The sequence below is a fragment of the Echiichthys vipera genome (genome assembly GCF_963691815.1).
Source record: "Echiichthys vipera genome assembly, chromosome: 6".
Lineage (NCBI taxonomy): Eukaryota > Metazoa > Chordata > Actinopteri > Perciformes > Trachinidae > Echiichthys > Echiichthys vipera.
This window is the reverse complement of record NC_139831.1, coordinates 14,072,143-14,078,545: the sequence shown is the minus strand read 5'-3', so window position 1 is coordinate 14,078,545 and position 6,403 is coordinate 14,072,143.

Sequence of the window (6,403 nt, the reverse complement as noted above, 5' to 3'; positions counted from 1 at the left end):
GAGTCAGTGGATAATGAGTGAGTGACTAAGCTTGTCAGTATGCCTGTCTTCATGTTTTGTAAGTGCATTCATGTGTGCACACATCTGATTTCTGTGCCACTTTCTTGTGTGCATGCCTTCAGGAAAAATGATAGCAATATAATGTACGCGCCAACGCAGCCTTCAATATCGCCATTTACACAAGGTATAATGTGAAGTATATATTTTTTTTCCACACAGATGGGCAAAACAAATTTTTTATGCAGCTTGCTGGATGGCGTGTGCATCAATCAATTCCCACAGGATGCAGAGTCTATTTTGAGACAGAGGTCAGGTTAAAGGCGAGTCCCCAAGGACACAGATTTCATGTAGGGATATGGAAAGATCACGCATACATGAAAGCTAAAGAGAGGGTGAAATATTTAGTGCTGGCTAAGCATGAGGAAATGATGCTTCCTGTACACATGTTGTGGAGAAAATACTATTTTTTTTTCACCATCAGTTTCAATCAATTTAGCAGGCCAACCATTGGGACCATATCAAATTAAAATTTTCAAAAAGAATAGAGAGACATTGTGCTGATTTTTTAGCTTGTAACAGATGGGAAATTCATAAAAACAACTGAAAAATTTGCTATGATGAATCTTTGTTTTGCAGACTCTAATTCCCATGAATGTAATCCCTGACCGGTCAAGGATCATTAGCTCTATTATTGCATTCAGAGCAACATGTGCTGTGAGTGCCGCAGAGGAAACAGCTTGGGATGAGGTCATTTTTTATGCATTGACCCTCAGGGCCATACTAAGATAAGTCAGGTTTGTTTAGTGCTGTTTTATTGCGTCTTGTCATGTGTGCATGTACAGTACCTGTTCATGTAGCAGTCTAGTAACCTAACAAGATATTATCTTCTCTCTTCCTCCTTCTTAGTGCCTCACATTCAAAATGCAATTGTAGACGTTCAAGGCCGTTAAAGGATTTGGAACCTGATGCCTCAAGGTCATGGTCCAGTCTTACTGTACATGTCGAGCTCATGCCCTGCACACAGGCACTACTTTGGGTTAAGCTCCCTGTGGCAATCCAAGGTGGATGGACTGTTACCTCCACTGTGAGGTGAGCTCCTTTATACTATTTCTGTCTAAATCCCCCCAAAAATCATCTCCCATTTCCTCTATCTTACTTTACTCAGTGTATCACATATCATGACACTTTCTTTTCTTAGGCTTTGTGTCTTTTACCATGTTTATATTTGAAGTACATTTTTCTACATTATTTAGTTTGACTATTTCTGAATATCAACAACTACAGAACAAAAACAGCAAGTGAAGTGGCAAATCTCAGGGTCCAGCACATCTTGCCCGCTTCACAATAAGCATGGGATAGAAGCTGGCAGTTGTCTGAGTGACACATATCGTGCAGGAAGAAGCCATGAGTCAAATCAGTGATATCAGGATAATCAACATTTAGAACATCACTCCAATGAATGGGTGTTATCAGTGGTTTTCAGCCTTGTAGATACTATATGGGTTAGAAAGGGCACATTACACCTACTAGTAAGTTCAGAAAGCTGGCACTATTACCATGGTAACGGTTAGTGTTAGGACCCCTTGATAACGCTCAGAAAGTGCCTTTGTGAATTTAGGCGAAACTAATGTTACTTGGTTAGGGTTTAGGAAAAAGATCATGGTTTAGGTAAAACAATGCTAGAGCTTGTGGCACTAGTTAAGTGTGAATTAGCCAACGTAATTTTAGTCATAGATAATTTTAGTTTTTTAAGTCAAAGTACTTTTGGTTTCACATGGACACATGAAAACCAGTCTCCTGTGTAAAGCTCCTGTGTTGACTCCAACCTTCATCCTTTCTTGGATCTTTGCTTTTATACAAAGTCATACCATCGACGCTCTTCATACTACGTCATCTTACAGTGCCGCGGCTGAACAGTTACTCTGAGCATCTAATATTGACATGGATAGGTGATCCAGCTCAACAATAGTACAGATACAGTAACTGCTTACTGAGCCGACTAGAAGGGAGAATAGGGCCAAACCACTTAGGGTTGGGACAAAATATCGATACAGCAATGTATTATGTTCCTTCCATGTGACACATTTTAGATAGATACAGTGTTTTGTTGGTGAAAAATGTGTATTTTTTGCATGAATGTTTTGTTGTTGCAAAAAAACCCTAAAAAACTTAACATTAATTACATCTTATTTAGCACTCCATCATAATTGACCAGACTCAATTTCTTAATGGATGATGTTGATAATGATGATAATTTTTCCATTTTAAAGATGTACTATAAGTACTGTATATCTTGTGTAAGATTTTCATCATTTAATTGTCTTTTAGGTCACTATCTATCAAAGAATGAGTTAAAATATGACCCACCAATGAAAGCACTTTTACTTGCCTTTGTGCCGAGTATTCCAACCATAGACTGTATAAAAAATGGATGTAGCATGCCCCGTCGGGGGTCTGTTCTCTCAATGTGATCCAATCATATTCGCCGACGGGAGTCGCCATCTTGTCAGACTTTGACTCCGCCTCATTTCCTCTTTACAAAATAGGGAATTGATGTGACAGTGAGGGGAGGGAGATATGTCCATCTGGCTGACGTTTACCTCGGAGGAGAAGTGGCTAGCTGTCACTCAAGAGGCCGCGGCCCTAATTATTCATAAACCTTAACCTCCAATAGTTCTCCTGGTGGAGAACTGACATTATTGGCACTTCAGTATTGGATCAACCAGAAAGTTTCTGTGCTGGGGGTTTGTTTCCAATTTGTGTGTCTGTGGCGACATTCCCTACTTAGATGTAAATAAGCCGCCATCTTATTGACGCATCTGAAGCGGTTGGTCTGTCGGCCCAGATTGGCACTATCACATCGGAACTTCCAACTTCTAAGTCAGGCTTGTAGTGAGGGCAGAAGTGTAAAAGGACGTGTGTGTGTGTGTGTGTGTGTGTGTGCGTGTGTGTGTGTGTGTGTGTGTGTGTGTGTGTGTGTGTGTGTGTGTGTGTGTGTGTGTGTGTGTGTGTGTGTGTGTGTGTGTGTGTGTATGGATTTAAGAGGGTAACATATAGGGGACAGACAGGAAATGGAGACGTAAATGTGTTTCAATAAAGTCAACAAAAGAGCAAAAAAATAAAAAATAAAATCAACACACATAGTGACCATGAACTTGACAAGATGGAGGGCTCTGAAAGAACAGGCTTGCCTGCAATTACTGCCAAAGAGGCAGCTAGAAATAAGGTATTGCAATTCTAATGGAGTGCAACTTTATCATATGCAATCAGCTGTGACCTGACAGAGACAAAACACAGGTGGCAACAACTGAACCCTGCAGAGAGAAAGACATTAGGCGAAAAGGACAGGCGTATCTTGAAAAGCCTAGTAGTTATAGTAATTTGGCATGCTGATTCAGTCTGCTCGCCAACATGGTCAACATTTGCAGCTACGCAGTGGCTGTGACACTCAGCTCATGGAGGTAATTAAGGTACTTTAAAACCCAAAGGACACTGCTGAGGTTAGTAAACAAGCTCTGCAGAAAAAGATTAGAAACAGAAAGTTAAGAGAAAAATAAAGAAGAAATGTCAAGAGCTGCTGAGTACAAAAAAGTCTCTTGAAACAAATGTGTTTGTCTGTGTGTTGTCACCAAAATGTTAAACCATGCAGATGTAAATACTAGTTAATCAATCTAATTGACAGGATTTCTTAAAGCCTCTGAACACCCACACAGGTGTTTTCAGTTAATCCAGTTGATTAGACCTCTTCTCAGGACTGTGTGGGTGTGTCTACTGTGATTGACTGACATCTTCCCGAGTAGCTTTGTGACAAACTACACCTTTATCATTCTTAGAGGTAGACGGACATTTATTACCTCATAAATTCCCATCAAGTTCTCATCAAAGCCTCGCCCACCTTCAACCCAAGAAGAGGTCTAATCAGCCAGAATAACTGAAAAAAACCTGTGAGGGTGTTCAGGGCCTTTGAATTGGAGAGAAAATATCTGTTCATTATCATAGCCTACTTGTGTACCTTCAAAACTTCATACCTGGTTAAGGAGAACACACTTACTTTGTGATGAAACTTTGTAATTAAATTACTTTCATCTTTAGGCACATGTTACGGATGGTGAGTAACGAAAAATATGGGACAGACTGTCCCAAAACTTTGTTCTTGGCCCACCTGTATGCAAAATATTAAATGATGCAACTGATAAATGAGTCTGGCAAACAGATACAATGCAACATTAGCCTGGAGCATAAGTGTTTACTGTGCTACAAAAGCCCCAAATAATGATTTATTGGAAAGCTCTGTAGACGTCTGCAAGCATGGCTGAAGATCCGGGACAACAACACTGATTCTTTTATTTGATTTACAAGAAAATATGTTTCCTTCATTTTCATGAGCATTTTTTGTAATGCAGTCAGGCTGTTATCATGCCTTGTGAATAATCTCATCTCATCTCATCTTCATCCGCTTATCCGGGGTCGGGTCGCGGGGGCATAATCTGCAAAACAAAAATATTTACTGATGTTATTTGTACTGTGTATGAGAGGATTTCTAAAGTATTCCCTCAACAACCCATATGTGTTTATATGCATTTGTGTATACGTTAGTATGTTGTTGATCTAGTTGCTTCTGACCAGCGCGTGTCAGCTAGAAAGAGCCTGGACCATGGAGTTTCCGCAGGCCAGAGGACGCATACAGCATCACCAATGAGCTAACACTGATGATCAATGCAGTTCAGGACATATTGGCATAATTTAGATACAGAAAAAGAGGATGATGGTCTCAAATGGCAGTGCTGCTCTGAATGTAAGTGCAGAGTGAGGAAATGTTGAGTAAGAGAGACAAAAAATGTTTCCAGGTCTTCAATACAGTTAGAAGCAGAAAAAGGACACATAACACAAACCTTTATAGCTCGGTTAACATTTAGGGTTTGAATATAGCTCTTCGTTGGCATCTCTACTGTTGCCATATAATGTTAAGCATTAGCAAAGATTGCAATATTGAAGTTGTACTCCAAAACATTTGAGATACCTTGTTTCTAGCATCCTCTTTTGCAGTAAGATGTAACTGCAGGCAAACCTATTCTTTCAGAGCCCTCCATCTTGTCACGTTTATGGTCACTAAGTGTGTTGACTATATTATGTTTTTCTCTTTTGACAAATTTATTGACACATTCAGCTCTCTACTTCAACTAATCGGTTAATCGAGAGAAAATGATCAACAGATTCATCGATAATAAATAATAATCGCTAGTTGCAGCTTTATTATAAAGAATTCACAGATTCCCTCGCTGGAGATTGAAAAGTAAGAGGTCATTTTCTCTCTGTTTGTTCATACATTTCTATTTTATGCGTCATGTTCTTATCTGTGGCTGCCTCTAACCCCATGCCTCCACATCAAGCTAATTGAGTTTACTCTGTCATGGATAGAAAAATGTGCTTAGATTTAAAGGTCACTTTATGTACTTCACTTATCTTTCTCATAATGAAGCTTTCAAGTTTGCTCAGATCTGCCATGTAAATGAAGGACATATCACACCTGCAGTATTTGTTCTTCTTCACTTTAATCAGTGATAAACTGATAAAATCAGAAATGTGATCCTCTGATGTTGCGTCTATCCACATTCAAATGTTCATATGCAGCATTCTTGAGATGCCAGGAAGGCACAGCAGAGTCGAATTCTTACCGGCATCATTCTCCTGTTAATTCACAGAAGCGTTTCACAGGGTTACAGAAATTAAGATGATTGAATGTATTTGGTGTTGGAGAGAAAAATGTTATGAAGGACTTTTGATGAAATGCTGTGTGATGTTTGTGGCGAGGTCATGATAAGGGCTTTTCATGGAGCCGTTTAATTAACGTTTATCTTTGAAAGAGGACAATCTGACTCACACAGACCTTGAGGCAATGTTGCAGCTCTGTGCACAACCTCAAGTTGGGATTTAGATAAAAAGGACAGTCACCTGGGCAGCAGCCATGAAGGCTTATGAAACAACGATTCTGTAGACCACAGAATGTCTTAATATCCATCCTGCTTACTGGAATGCTTGTAGAGCTGCTACCCTGAGCCAATGGGAGCTAAACAGGCTTTATGTTGCTTTATTTCTGTATCCCATTTCTTTGGGTTCATTTAAATGCCCTGGAAAGGCTTTGTAGGTGGTGTATCCACCGAAATATACAAACAGCATATTGTTCATGGTACAGGTACCCTCCTCTCAAGGGCACGCATACTCAACCTCACATACTCTTTGCACACAGATAGGGATGCACCGATCCAACTCAATATCAATACCTGGGCTTTGCATATCGGTCGATACCTAATACCGATCCGATACAATTGTTGAATTAATAAACTCTATACCTCACCATGTGGAAGAGACTAAAGGCATCAGGCTTGATTTAAACATTTCTTTC